This window comes from Grammomys surdaster, unplaced genomic scaffold (genome assembly GCF_004785775.1).
Source record: "Grammomys surdaster isolate TR1022 unplaced genomic scaffold, NIH_TR_1.0 124271, whole genome shotgun sequence".
NCBI classification, from domain to species: domain Eukaryota; kingdom Metazoa; phylum Chordata; class Mammalia; order Rodentia; family Muridae; genus Grammomys; species Grammomys surdaster.
Window position 1 is genome coordinate 243,376 of NW_021619321.1, and position 15,424 is coordinate 258,799.

The following is a 15,424-nucleotide window of genomic DNA, read 5'->3' on the forward strand; positions in this document are numbered from 1 at the left end:
AGGTTTCTCACCAGTATGAATTCTGTAGTGAATTTTAAGACCTGAAGGCTGTTTAAAGGATTTCCCACATTCATTACATTTGTAAGGTTTATTTCCAGTATGGTTTCTGTGATGAGCTTTAAGCCTTGAGGAACAGGTGATTGAATTTCCACATTCATTATATTTGTACGGTTCGTCTCCTTTATGGATGCTTTGGTGAGCTTGAATATTTGGTGACTGGGTAAATACTTTGGATTTCTGAGTGTCTTCTCCTTTATGGCCTGAGAAATGTGGAAATATATATTTATAGAAATTCAAGAATTTTTAAGTGTTATGTACTTTAAAATTATTCCTTTGATATTCTTATATTATCCCTCTCTAATTTTAAAGCACATTTCATGAAATTTATCTTATATTTTCTAATATATACAAAAATCATCTGCAATTATTCAAAATAACATATTTCTTGAAACAAAATTTTTCCAACTAACATACAAGAGTAACATTTACCTCTTCATTATGAATCTCGATTATTAATATGGACACAAATCAACTTTAAAATCACTGTATAAAACAGTGACAGAAGTAAAGAACTACAATATTTATTTTACGATTGATTCCTAGTCAAAGATTAATTAATGGTTTTAAAATCTTGTAGATTATTTGTAAGAAAGAAGCATAATAAAAATCTAAGTGTATCAGTTAAAAATCATATCAGGCACATAAGAAACAAAGATTTAAAACTGTTCTCAAGTATTAAAGAAAATTCATTGAGAGAGATAAATTCCTAAATTCCTGAAAAATTTTAATCATGGTAAAAATCATAATCTACATAATATAAGTATTTCTACAATACTCAAATGTAAAAGTATATTTCAAATTAAATATGATATTCTGAAATTAAAAGTTGAAAAGTCAAACATTATTTTGAAATGCATTAATGAATCCCTGATACGCATATAATTTTCTGGTAGACAGCTTTGTGTGCATCCTTGTAGGCCTGGCGCCACACAGCCCAATCATGTGAAGTTCACACTCCCTAAAGGTCTGCAAAACATGTTTCCTGGCACGTACAATGGAAGGGATCTGCCCAATCCATCTCATGCTGCATTTTACAGTACACATAGCTACTTGCAGTCCCAGATTCTGGCAGCCCTCAGAAATCACTAGCTTTGTCTGTATCACTTGAGAACAGCTCATTTCCTGAGCAAACAGAAATTTGAAGATAGGAGGTACAACCAACTCGGCCTGTAACTCTAGAATGATGCTGCCACAAAGGGCAACACAACTCTACCTGAAATTCCACAGAACTGTAGCCATCAGGACTACTATGCCTTCCAATACTAGGGACAACCAGCTGGCTAAAGCACATGGGAAGAACATATTTAACAATACCCAGGGCACTATTTCACAACAAGAAAACAGAATATATATACTGTGTATACTGCATATACTTGAAACTATTTCATATACTAGCAAACCTTGTATGTACTAGCAAAATTTAATTTCAAGAAAATGGCGTTAAATCTCATGTTGTAAAGATGATAAAGAACATTTAAAAATGATTAAATCATCTAAAGTATAGGAAAATACAATCAAATATTTAGACATATTTAAAGAGAAAAAATAAATAAATACTAAGAAATACAGAAAAATACAATCATATGGATGAAAGAAATGAATAAAAATGTTCACAATCTGAAAAGAAAAATAGATACAATGAACTAAACACAAACTGGCAAACCTAGGGATGAGAACAGGAGCTTGATACACACGCATCACCAACCAATAGAGGATATGAAAGAGAAAATCTCAGATGTAGAAGATATGATAGAAGAAGAAGAAATTGGATAAAGAAAATTACAAGTCTAAAATATTTCTAACAACAGATTTGCAGAAAATTTGGAAACATATGTAAAGGCCAAATCTCAAGAAACAAGTATGAATAAACAAAAGAGAAGACTTCTAGCTTAAAGGCCCAGATAATATTTCCTACATAATCATGAATGAAAATTTCTCTATCCTAAAGAAAGATATGGTTTAAACATATATGAAGTTTACAGAATACCAAATAGATTGGATCCAAAATTAAATCCTCCTAATATAATATCCATAAGATTAAATGTACAGTATGATAGGAAGAATATAAAATGCTGCCAGAGAAAAAGGCTAAAAAAACATATAAAGACAAACTTACCAAAATTACTCCTGACTTCTTACAGATAATCTAAAAGCTGGAAGGGCCTCGATATGTGATACTACAGATATCAGTTCAGAACCTATATCCCCCAAAACATTAAATTACCATCAATGAAGAAAACAAAAAGTCCATAAGCAAAGCAAATACAATAAAAAATTTGCATTAATATAGCCCTATAAATAATAGTGGGAGGATGACTCAAGCACTAGAAGGGTAATTACACCTCTCAAACATCAAGAAATAAATAATTTACACCAGAAAAAAAACATAAGAAGAGAAACACACACACACAAAGACATAAACACACACACACGAACACAAATACATTCTCCACGCCAATATCAAAATAACAGATATTAACAATCATTCCTCATCAATATTTATCAATAAAAATGGATGGAATTTCCCAATTAAAAAAAAAACAGACAAAATGTATGGATGTGTGACTAGGCTCCTCCATTTTGTTGTTTAAACAACAACAACAACAACTACAACGACAAAAAACATAACCAACCAAAACAAACACTACATCAAAGGAAAGTTCTTGATAAAAATTGTTCTAAGCAAATAAACACAACAGTAGCCATTCCTATATCTAATTAAAGAGATATTCATCCAAAATAATCAGAACAGATTGGGAAGCACACTTTATATGTATAAAAGAAATTTTCTACCAGGTAAAGTCTCAATTCTGAGCTTTTACTCCCCAAATGAACCCACATTCATAAAAGAAACTTTATAAAAGCTCAAAATATACAATGAACTCCACACAATAATAGTGGGAAATTTCAACACCCTTCTCTCAGCAATAGACAAATAATCAAAACAGAAAATTAACAGATATTATGAATCACATGAACCTAACAGTATATACAGAACATTTCACCCAAACACAAAACTATATATATTCTTTCCAGCACGTCACAGAACCTTCCTCAAAATTGAACATATACTTTGTCATATATTAAGCTTCATTAAATACAAGAAGACTGAAACAAGTCATTGTATAGTTTTATAACACCATGAATTAAAGCTGGATTTCACAAACAAACAAAAAAATCATAACAACAGACCTCAAGGAAATTCAAGAACTCTTTAACTCTTATTTCAAAAGGCTCTGGGCCAAAAATTAGAAAGTATAAATGAAATGTTAAATTTTCTGGAAAGACTCCACATACAAAAGTTAAGTGAAGATCAGGTAAACAATATAATTTAAGAAACTGAAGCAGTCATTAAAATTTTTTAGCAAAAACATCAATAACTTCAGAAAGCTAATGCCTGGATGCTTTTAGAAGAGAAAATAATATCAACGACAAGTTAATACCAATGCGCCTCAACTATTCCACAAAACGGAAATGAAAGAAGTATGGCTAAACTCATTCTACTAGTACACATTGTCCCTGATACCTAAATCACACAAAAACACAACAATTAAGGGAAATTTCAGACCAATTTGAATTAAGAAGATTGTTGTATAATACTCATTAATATACATGCAAACAAAAATTCAAGAAGACATCAAAAACATCATCCAACATAATCAAGAATGCTTCATCTCAGATATGAAGGGCTCATTCAATATATGAAAATCTATCAATGTAGTCCACAACATAAGCAAACTGAATGAACTAAAAACATGGTTATTACACTAGACAATGAAAATTCTTTAATAAATTCCTATACCCCTTCATATTAAAATCTTAGAGTGATCATGGATACAAGGCATATAACTAAACACAAGAAAGGCAATAAGGGACAAGCCAACTGCCAAAATGAAGTTAGAGAGAAAATTAAAAATAATATACTAAAGTGAAGGAAAAGATAAGGCTATACATTCTCTTCTTGTCTCCTCAGTATACTACTTAAATTTCTAGTTTGATCAATGAAGCAATTAAGGAGATCAAAAAGATATGAATTGTAAAAGAAGAGGAATGGTTTCATTAACCTACCTTTAAAAAAATTGACCCAGAATTGTTCCTGACAAATAGAAATTCTGCAACTAAAATAGAGGAAAAAATAAAGCAAAGATATCCAGTGACCAAATTGCGATGTTCCTTGACACCAAACCCTGACTCTATTATTGATGCCATGTTTTGCTTGCAGAGAGGAGTCTAGTATAGCTGGCACCTGAGAGACTCTAGCACCAGCTGACTAAGACAGAGGCAGATATGTATTGACAAGCATTGGACTGAGGTTGGGTACCCCTATGGATGCAATAGAGGTGGTTTAAAGGAGCTGACTCTTGGGAGCTCCCAGAGACTAAGGTACTAAGCCAAGAGCACACATAAGCTGGTTCAAGGCCCCTGGAACATATGTAGCAAAGGGTTGCCTTGTTTGGCCTCAGTGAGAGAGGATGTGCTAAACTTGTAGAGACTTGGTTTTTGTGGGGAAGGGGATGTGGGGACACCCTTTCAGAGGCAAATGTGTGGGGATAGGCTGAAGAACTTTGGGAAGACAAACCAGGTGGCAACATTTGGGATGAAATATACTAAATTATTAGAAATAACTTAGAAAAGAATAAAGGGAAAAATATTGTCATGCACAGATGATATAACAGTATATGTAAATGACTGAGAAACACCATCAAATAATTCCTACCCCTAAAAATTCCTCCAGCAAAGTGACCTTAAAACTCAGTAGCCCCCTTCATACAATTGATAAATGGCCTGAAGAAGAAATATGGAAAATAACTACCTTCACAATAGCCAGTAATGAAATGGCCTATCTTGGTGCAAATCTAAGTGTAAATCTAATCAAACAAGTGGAATAAACATACAACTAGAAAGTTTATGTGAAGTAATAAAATATAACTTAGTTTAATTGGCTAATTTAAAATATATTTTCAATTGAAGTAGTAATATCATTCTATCTACCATCCCTTCTTTTCCCACAGCATGTCCCAGGTAAGACTCCCCATTCCCCATCTTTCATCTCATGTTAAAAGCCTTTCATTCCTTTTTCCTTTGATTATATATTAAGAGCCTACATTTGTGTAGCTCTCTCTCTCTCTCTCTCTCTCTCTCTCTCTGTGTGTGTATTTTGCTATGTGTATTTACATTTACATAAAAGCAACTCTGTGAGTGGTTTTTTGTTGTTTGTCACAATATATTCGTTAAGTGATGAACACTCTGTATTGTAAAACCCATGATGCTGATCATATCTAGAGATAAACTAATGCTCATTTACCTAAAACTTATTACTGTGGATTAATTATATGGATAGTGATGAGGATAAATAGCAGAAATATAAAATTGGAAAGGGGGAAGAGTTGAGAGTTGTGAGGAGTCAAATGATCAATATAGAAGGAGTAGTAAGATTTTTGACAATCAATAAAAGGTAGTTTTAGTAAATCCACATAGAAATAATGTTTTATATTTATTTAAAATTATTCAAACTACATGTGTATATATGATATTCATTACATATGTAGAATTTATATATCTTACAGTATATTAATATAACACCAGGTGTGTGTGTGTGTGTGTGTGTGTGTGTGTGTTATGTCACTATGAATGACAGTATTGGTGAAAGGAACCAGAGATCAGCTCAAACCTGATTAAAAGTCTGAGAAATGGCCTGTTAAATTTTATATATAAAATCACTATCAAATAATAGACATTTTGACAGTAACTATTCTATGTGTATTATCTAAAACTCATTACAATATCTTTTTACATTAGATGATTTAAAATATTGAATATCTATGGAAAATATGGACAAACATCTACTATTTCTGATATTAAGGGATTTGTTTTGTTGTGCTCTCCATGAAGAATGTTGTTACCCCAGGCTTGTTTACCAACCCCCCATTTTACTATCCTTAGTCTGTCTATAGCTGTAACATAATGATTTTGTATTTTGTTACAGGCCTTTTCAGAACCTGTTGTGATTGTCCTGTGATATCTATGCTGTAGTTTGTTTACTCATTTTATTATCTTGTTGATTAACTTAGGTTGAAATATTTCTTCATCTCTGGAATGAAACCAACTTAAGCATGATAGATAATCATTTGTACATGTCTTTGAGTTAATTTTCAAAATATTTTACTGCAAATTTTGGCATCTAAGTATATAAAGGGTACTGAGACACAATTATCTTTGTTTAGATTTTTGGATCAAATTCATTGTGGCTTTGTAAAGGGAAAAGAACATTAAAAAGTTCCTTGAGTTTCTACACTGAAGAAAAACTTAGAGAACTTGGCATTCATTGTAACTTGTTCTAAAAAAAACTCTGCCCTGAATACATGTACCTTGGGATTTCTTTAGTTGTGAGGCCCTGATAGAAACTTTTTTTCATCAGAGGATTTGTGTATGATTTAAACAGTCCATTTCATCTTGACTTACTGTTTGTAAGCTGTATATACAAGATCCTTTTATGTTTCATGAATTTTTTATTATTTTATGTTTTAATGAATTTTTAGGTAAATGCATGAAGATAGAAACAATCAATACAAATGAAGTACTTGAAGAAAACAACCAATGCAAGCTTAATTTAGTGTGCTAATTTAGCTTTTTAAGATATGGCTATATATGTTATATTTAGAATATCTATGTAGCTAGTTGGTGACCTGAATATCCTTGTTTGTTTTCATAGAAGACCAAAGAAATATGCCCAAGATTATACTATGAGATGGGGCATACAACAGAGGAAAGGAAACATAATGGAGAGAATAACATACTAGGGCAAATTTAAAAGTATATATATATATATAGTGTGTGTGTGTGTGTGTGTAGGTGTAAAATGTAATCAGGAAATCCTTTATCCAAACGCGTTTATTTTCATTCCAAATCTGAAGATATGTGTTCACTGCCAAAGACAGTAAATACACAGAGCACCAGAAATATTGAGTAAAATATTTAACTGGATATTTCATGCATAATGACTTGTATTCATATTATTTTAAGTTACTAATTTGCTCAAGGGGGACAAAATTAATTATTATTCTTACTCATTTTTTTATTTTGTGATGTCCAATGTTGACATTCATGTAAGATATGCTTACTGGTGTAAATTATTCCATAAATGCATTGCTAGTATTTACCACAGGTTGATTGACAGTATGGTGGTTAAGTTAAAACCCATAAACAGAAACTCTTTATGAGGTCTATAATCTGAGACTAAACAGATCCTGTGGCACAGTAATAAAATCTACTATTATTCCTACAAATAAAAATCACAATGATATGACTCCTAAAAGCATATTGCTTTTCCAGAAGATCTATGCATCAACCAACCTTCAATATGTGGAGACCAACAACTGGAAAAATGAAGAAACTGAGAGAAGTTGGAGGAAAGTTGGAGGATTCAGTCTTATGTAGTTACCTGTTTCACACCCCTCCTATCAATGGTCATGAACCAACACAAAAGATAAGACAGAAGAATTGTATAGGCCGGAGGTAGTTCATAATGCTAAATAGCATTTCCAGACACAACAAGATTAATGTCTATGTAAACTCACTGAGAATGTGATAATATTCAACAGACCAGGACATGTTCAAGGCAGATAAGATCCAAGCTTTGAGGAGAAAGAGGGTAGAAATTGTCACACAATGTAAGAACCTATCCAAAGAACATAATTTCATGGAGAGAGAAAACTAGTTTTATTCTATGATTTAAAGTTTGTTCTATTAATTATGTTTCCTCGATTATGTTAACAAATAGTTGTCAGTACAAATCTAACTCCATGTTTAAATACATTTTTGGCTTTAAGTTTTTTTATGTTGTTGTTTTTTCCTTTAGAGAGTGAGAAAGAGAGAGAGAGAGAGAGAGAGAGAGAACCTAAACATTCAGTGTAAATAAAATATTGAATCAGTGTTGGGAGTTGAAATAGTCTTGGAGGAGATGAAAGAAAGACAAATATAAGCAAAGTATACTTTATATAATTGTTTACAAATGTAATAAAACAATAATTACTCAAATGTCCTTGACAAATACATGCAACAGAAAATAAATGATAGCAATTAAGATACAAAATAAACTTTTTCTACTTTTTAAACTACCATTATTAAGAAATTATAAGGCAAAAAACAAATAACATCCATGGTTTATGTTTCATTGGTAAATTATTCTGAATGAAGTTCTGAGGAATAATCTGTATGTAAGATAGATTTAAAATAAAATAATAACCACACTTCAGGACTAGATTGGTCCTTGGTTTCAAGTTATCACATCACATATAATTTCACTTCAAGTTACCTGGTTCTCTTCCTTCTGTTTTCCCTTGATCAACAATCCACGGCTCTTTTTTTTGTTCTAGACAGATGATTACCTCTGGTTTTGAAAGAGCAACACCTGTATATTCAAATATATATATAACAATATACCATTGAATGTACCTGGATACTTACATAAAAATGTACCATACAAGAAACAAGAAGGAGGGTTTAAAAAATGCATGAATGATTTTTTAATAGCCACTATTTGTTCAAACTATTTTAGACTCTTCATAACTCAAATCTTTTTAAAACTCTAAATTTTTACTTTAAATTATCACATTAATTAAAGACAAATGGGGAAGTCAAAGTGGATTCACATATAAATGCTAATGACTGCCTAAAAATAAATACCAAAGATTGAAGGATTCTTAAGTTAAATGTAAAATCAAGATAAATGTACATTATATATTAGCTGTAAATATGTCACTTCTCAATACCTATAATTTTTAAAGGCCTAATCCAAATGCTACCAGAAGTTTTAGACATTTCTAAGGTGAAGTAGAAGTTATGAAATAAAAATATACTTACCCACAGAAACCAGGTTGTTATAATTCTCCAACATGACATCTCTGTACAAAGTCTTCTGAGCAGAATTGAGATTTTCCCACTCCTCCTTAGAGAACTCTAGAGCCACATCACTGAATTGCAATAGACACTGAAATTAAAATTAAACATTTGTGCTTATATCTATTGGCTAAGTTCTATATTTGCCCCAAGAAAAGATACTTAACTATGTAAATTCTTTGTTATCAATAACTAATACTAATTTATGATGACTTGTGATCTGAGAGAAAGAGTATTTGTCTTCTCTGCAAAGATCCAATAATCTAGCAGTTCTTCACCTGTGAATGTTGACACTTTTCATGGTCAAATGGTATAATCCCCTAAATGATCTATTGGTGGTTTCCTAAGCCACGAGAAAGCAGAAATACTTACATAATTCATAGCTTGCTTCATAGCAGTAGCAAAATAACAGCTATGAACTAGCAACAAAAATAAACTCATGGTTTGTGTCAATACAACCTGAGAAGCTTATTATAGAGTTGCAGCAGCAGGAAAGCTGAGACCTATGGCAATATGCTCTCAGTCTTATTATATAATTTTTTATTTATGTATTGATTATATAATTTAATATAAAATATATTTATTCATGTACTATACATTTATTATGTAATTTAATATATAATAATGTTAATATTTATTAAATAATATGTCATATACCTTGTTATATAAGTTAAAACAGAGAATAATATGAAAGGTATTTTTTGTAAATGTGACTTAGCACAACGAAAGTTTAGATGTTACGATAATGAGATTATTTCTGTAAATACAGTCATCATGTCTCATATCAATGCACACATTTACCTCAGAAGAACACATCTTTTCTATTTTCTTCAGAATGGAATGTCTCACAAAAGTATATATGACAATTACACTCTCCAGAAGCCACTCTCTATCGATAGGCAGCCAATCCTCCTCTCTGTCCCTGATAAAACTGAAGTTTGGAAAGCAGGAATCACAACTCCTCGTCCTCTGCCAGAAAACTGCCCCAGAGATCATGAGCTTATATAGGCAGAAGAGAAAAAAATTCTTTACTGCCTTCAGGTGCTCTGTTTTTCCAGAAGATGGTGTATTTTTTTTTTTATAGAACTGGGTATGTAGTAGTAGTGACCTGCTATGTAGCTTACAGACAGACTGTAATTTTAAATGGAGGCTGAACGTAGTTAAAATTAATATTCTCCCCTTGCTTTCTTTAACTTTGCCTAAGGTTCTTTATCAAAAAAGAAAAAAAAATGATGCCTCTATTTTCAATAATGGTCAGTATCTGTGAGGTAACCCCAGCTGAAATTACTTCTGATAATAGGTAAACAAAACACTTGCCTGTGGACAAGAAGAAAGAAGGCAATCAATTCCTATCTCACTATTGTCTCCAACAAGATATTACTCTTGGCTTCAATTTCCCATTGTAAAATACCATGATTTTCTTGTTTTAAAGAGAGACCAATGATTATATTTTCTTAACACTTTCCTTTTAAAGTGAGTTTGATTATTTTGGATTAACTATCCAAAACACGATTTAAAGGTAAATATGACAGCACTGCCCCAATTCTAATACCTGTCACTGAAAGCAGCAGAACTTCAGCCTCCAACAATATCATCTATGTTGACAACTTTGAGCTGATAAGAGGCTGAAAAACTGTTATATTAAAAGCATGGTTACTACCCAATACTTTGTCTTTTATTTTCCGTGAAGAATATAGTGCACAACTCAAAGGGAAATATTGTGCTTATTTGCTAAACTCACCCATATGATTTATTATCATTCTACAAAAGGTACTAATAAGAAAGAATTCAAATTGTGCCTCAATGATTAATTGGAACATTCCATAGGGTTATTTTTTACTTTTATTTCTCTTTCATTCTGCTAAGATTTTCACATTTTAAGCCTCTATGCCAATGAGGCAAGTGTACAGAAATTTCAGAAATTCCAGATGAAGGTGTAGTTCACAGCGAGATTTCAAATGTTCTTTGTACTTTTCAATTAATATGGACTATACTGAAAATGCTTTTGTATTAAGGAAAATTATGCTACAGTTAAAATTGTTTACAATCATGGCACAATAATGGCAAAAACTCTGTAAAACAGGATTGCTGCTAAAGGATGACAGAATGTGTTATTTCATAAAGTTCCTTAGGCATACACTGTGAAATAGAAATACATTGTTTTGTAATTGGATAGTACTTTTGAATGAAAGTGCCTCCAGTAAATGCTGAACATTGAGGATACATGTTATGATGCATCAAAGAAAGAAAATATTATATTTTAAAAATCCTGACATGATATATCCAGGATATCTGAGATACAATGAAAAGGTTTAACCTAAGAATCATAGGAATGGATTGAATGAGAAGAGTTCTAGGCAAGGAACAGAAATTGTTTTCAATGAAATCATGGAAGAAAACTTTCCCAAACTAATGAAAGATATGCCTATAAACACGTAAGAAGCTTATTGGACACCAATTAAACAGCACCAGAAAAGAAACTCCTCCCACTGCATAGCAAACAAAATAGTAATTCTACAGAACATTGACATGTTATTAAGATAGGGATAGTTAAAGGGGAAAGGTAATACACATAGGCAAACTTATCAGAATTATACCAAATTTCAAAAATAGGCCCATAAACCATCAAGGGTCTGAACAGATATATTGCAACCTCTAAAAATGATGGTAGCCAATGTAGACTACTATACACAACAAAAATCTCAATTACCATAGATGAAGAAAACAGTCTTTCAAGAAAAATCCAAATTGAAACAATGTGTTCACCATCCAGTCCTACAGAAATTACTAGAAGCAAAACTCCAATCCAAAAGAGGGAAACTACACCCAAGGAGACAGGAGACAGGCAATGACTAATACTACACTATCAATTACAAAACATGTGAAGCTCAGAATAAATGCACACCCACAGAAAGAGAGAAAGAGACAGAGAGAAAGAGGGGGTTGAGGGAGGGAGGGAGAGGAAGAGGGAGAGAGACCAGGAGAGGGATAAGGAAAGAGAGGGAGAGGGAGGCGGAGGGGGAGGGTGATGGGGAGGAGGAGGGAGAGGGGGAGATGGAGGGGGAGGGGGAGGGAGAGGGAGAGGGAGAGGGAGAGAGAAACTATGTCAAAATAATAGAAATTAACAGTCACTTGCCATTGATATCTCTGAACATCATTGATTCAATTTCCCAGTAAAACACACAAAATAATGGATGTTAAAACAGGTTTATGGTTCTGCTACATAAAAGAAACACACCTCAGGAATAAAAATAAATAAAAATAGACACTACCTCAGAGTAAAGGGCTGGAAATAATGTTATGCAGGCAAATGTACACAGGCTGAGATATTTTCCAAGCAGAAAGACTCCAGAAACAAGGTGGATTAGACATTCTAATATCTAACAATACAGATTGTCACGCAAAATTAACGTACAGATACAGAGAAGAATATTTCATCCTCATTAAAGAAAAAAATCTACCTAATTTATCCCAATTCTGAATCTCTATGCCCCCAAAACAAGGGTACTCAAATTTGTCCAAGAAACATTGCTAAATTAATGAACCTCATTCATTATTAGTGGAGACTTCACGATTTAACCTCACCAATCAGCATGTCATCTAGATGAAAACTAAATGAAGAAATAATGAAACGAAATGTTTTATCAATCAAATGAGCCTAACCAATTTCTAGAGAATGTTTCACCAACACTAAAGAATATACCTGCTTCTCAGCAACACATAGAACCTTCTCAAAAATAATTCATGTAGTCAGTCACAAACTAAGCCTCAACACATAAAAAAAATTCAAATAACTTGTATGTTATTATGCCACCACAGATTTAAGCTGGAATTTAACAAAATCTGAAAGACCAGAAGTCCAAACACTCATGAAAAATGAACTATTCTATACTCAATGATCTCTGGGTAGGAAAGAAATAAAGAATAAAGAGCATTTTAAAATTAAATGATAATGAAGTCACAACCTTCCAAAATTAAAAACACATGAAAGCAGTTCTAAGTGGGTCTTTCAAAGCATGGAATGCCACCAAAATGAATTTAGAAACTTATCATGCCAGCAGTTCAAAAGTACATCTGAAAGGTCTAGGGAAAAAAGGACGAAGAAAGAAACACATTCAAAGGAGCAGTAGGAAGTAAATAATCAAATTTAGGGATGAAATCAATCAGTTATGGAGAAAGAACACAATAGAAAGAATCAGTAAAACTAAGAGCTGGTTTTCTGAGACAGTGAATAAAATAGAAATCCTATAACCAGATTAACTTTAAGACAAATAGCCAGTATACAAATTAACTAATCAATAAATGAAAAGGTATACCTAAAAATGGTCAGGGAAGAAATTCCAAGTATCATTGTGTCTTAACACAAAAGGCTATACTCCACAAAATTGGGAAATTTTAATGAAATATTTGATTTTCTGGACAGATACCATTTTCCAAAGTTATATGAAGATCATGTAGCTTATATAAATGACATTTATAACCTCTGAGGAAATAGAAGCATTGCTTAAAATGTCAAAATGGTTAAACATCCAGGGCCATATAGTTTTAGTCAAAAATTATTCCATACTGATATAGAAGTACTAATACCAATATTCTTCAAATGATTTCACAAATCAGATACATAAAGAACATTGTCAAAGACATCTGGACAATGTCATCCTGTAACCTAGACTACACAAAGAATCAACAACAAAGAAATGTAATGTCAAACCAATTTTTCCTCTAAACATTGATGCTAATGTTTAAAATACTCAGAAACTACACATTAGTGAGTACATACTATCAATTTTCTCATGGGACTGAGTTGCCTCATTCAACATGATATTTTCTAGTTCCATCCATTTGCCTGAAAACATAGGATGTCCTTATTCTTAATAGCTGAGTAGTATTTCATTGTGTAAATGAATGACATTTTCTGTATCCATTCTACTCTTGTAGGACATCTTTGTAATTTCCAGTTTCTGGCTATACAAATAAGGCTGCTATAAACATAGTGGAACATGTTCTCCTGTGGCATAGTGGAACAACCTTTCGGTATATGCCCAAAAGTTCTATAGTTGGGTCTCATTCTGATCTATTTCCAGTTCTATGGGGAACCACTAGATTGATTTCCAGAGTGGTTGTACCAGTTTGCAACCCCACTAGCAGTGAAAAAGTGTTACTCTTCCACAACATACTCACGAACTAATCCTGTCACTTGAGTTTTTGATCTTAGCCATTCTGATTGGTATAAAGTGGAATCTCAGGGTCATTTTGATTTACATTTCCCTAATCACTAAGGACTTTGAACATTTCATTAAGTGATTATTAGTTTTTCGAGATTTCTCTGTGGCTGAATTATGAAAAAGCAGGAAGAAAATGATTAGAGTAGTCTTATAGGGGAGATATAGATTAGCTATGGGGAGGACGGTTGATAGAGGGACAAGACTGGCTTAGAGAGAGGGTAGTCAGAATGGAAATGGAGAAAGCGATTAGGGGAGGTTGGAGAAGGGATTACTTAGAGAATCAGCTTCATTGGGGGTTGTAGGATTGTGAAAGGACAGCATGGTTTCTGGTTGAGCACTGGCTAGAGATGGTCGGATATCCAGTAAGTTATAGACGCCATAGGTTTCCCTGCAAGGGACAGCATGCATTTTGCCATGATCCCAGACTTCAGGTTCCTGATACAAGGTAAAGACCTCAATCTCTCAGAGCCTTTCAGGCATATAGGTCAATACCCCCAATGGTCTCTCCACAGGTAGAGGGCAGGATAACAGGCCAAGGAGCCTCAAGATAGATATCCATATTAATGAGATACATAAAGGCCAGAGAGTGCAGGCAATTAAACGTTCTTTCCCAGACCCTCCTCCTTACAAAAAGTATTTAACCTTAGACCTGCCTTGAGAATACCAGGGAATAGTTTTATCCATTTTCCACCATGACAAGAAACATTGTAAAATCCTGAACTGTCTCTCTTCCTTGGGATCCACAGTGGGAAAAACTACTGGGCAACCACATAATCTCCAGCTGACAACCTCTCTACCTTCCATCCATGGAGGCCCAGCCAATCAAGCAGGCAAGCCAAGCCAGCTGTAACCCAGCCATGTGAGTGCCATTAACCAAGACTCTCAACCCTGCAGATGCAGCTGGAGCTTCTCCCTCTCCCAGCAGGACCTCAGACTGTGTTCTGAATCCCAACAGCTGAGTCCCATGGATTCACATATCACCATTTCTGCCCGAGAGTGGTGTGGAGAGAACACAAATTCTCGAGCCTCACTCCCTCTAAGCAGCAGCCCTAGGTCCTTGGCAGGGGCCAGATGTGGGAACTACAATTCAAGCCAACACCATGCATAAACTCTACAATCCACCACGGGTAGCATTTCCAGCAAGATTTATAATCTTAGGACAATTGAAACTCAAAGAACTTTTAAGAGGCTTACTATAGATAAGTCTCCCACCAATAAGGGATACGCAGCCTAATCTGGCA

At 33.4% G+C, this 15,424-nt stretch overlaps 1 pseudogene; it reads right to left on the minus strand.

Annotated features, from left to right (window-relative positions):
* LOC114636486 overlaps nucleotides 1-14,591 on the minus strand; it is a 15,201-nt pseudogene extending 610 nt beyond the window's left edge.
* Between the last annotated feature and the right edge of the window lie 833 nt (nucleotides 14,592-15,424).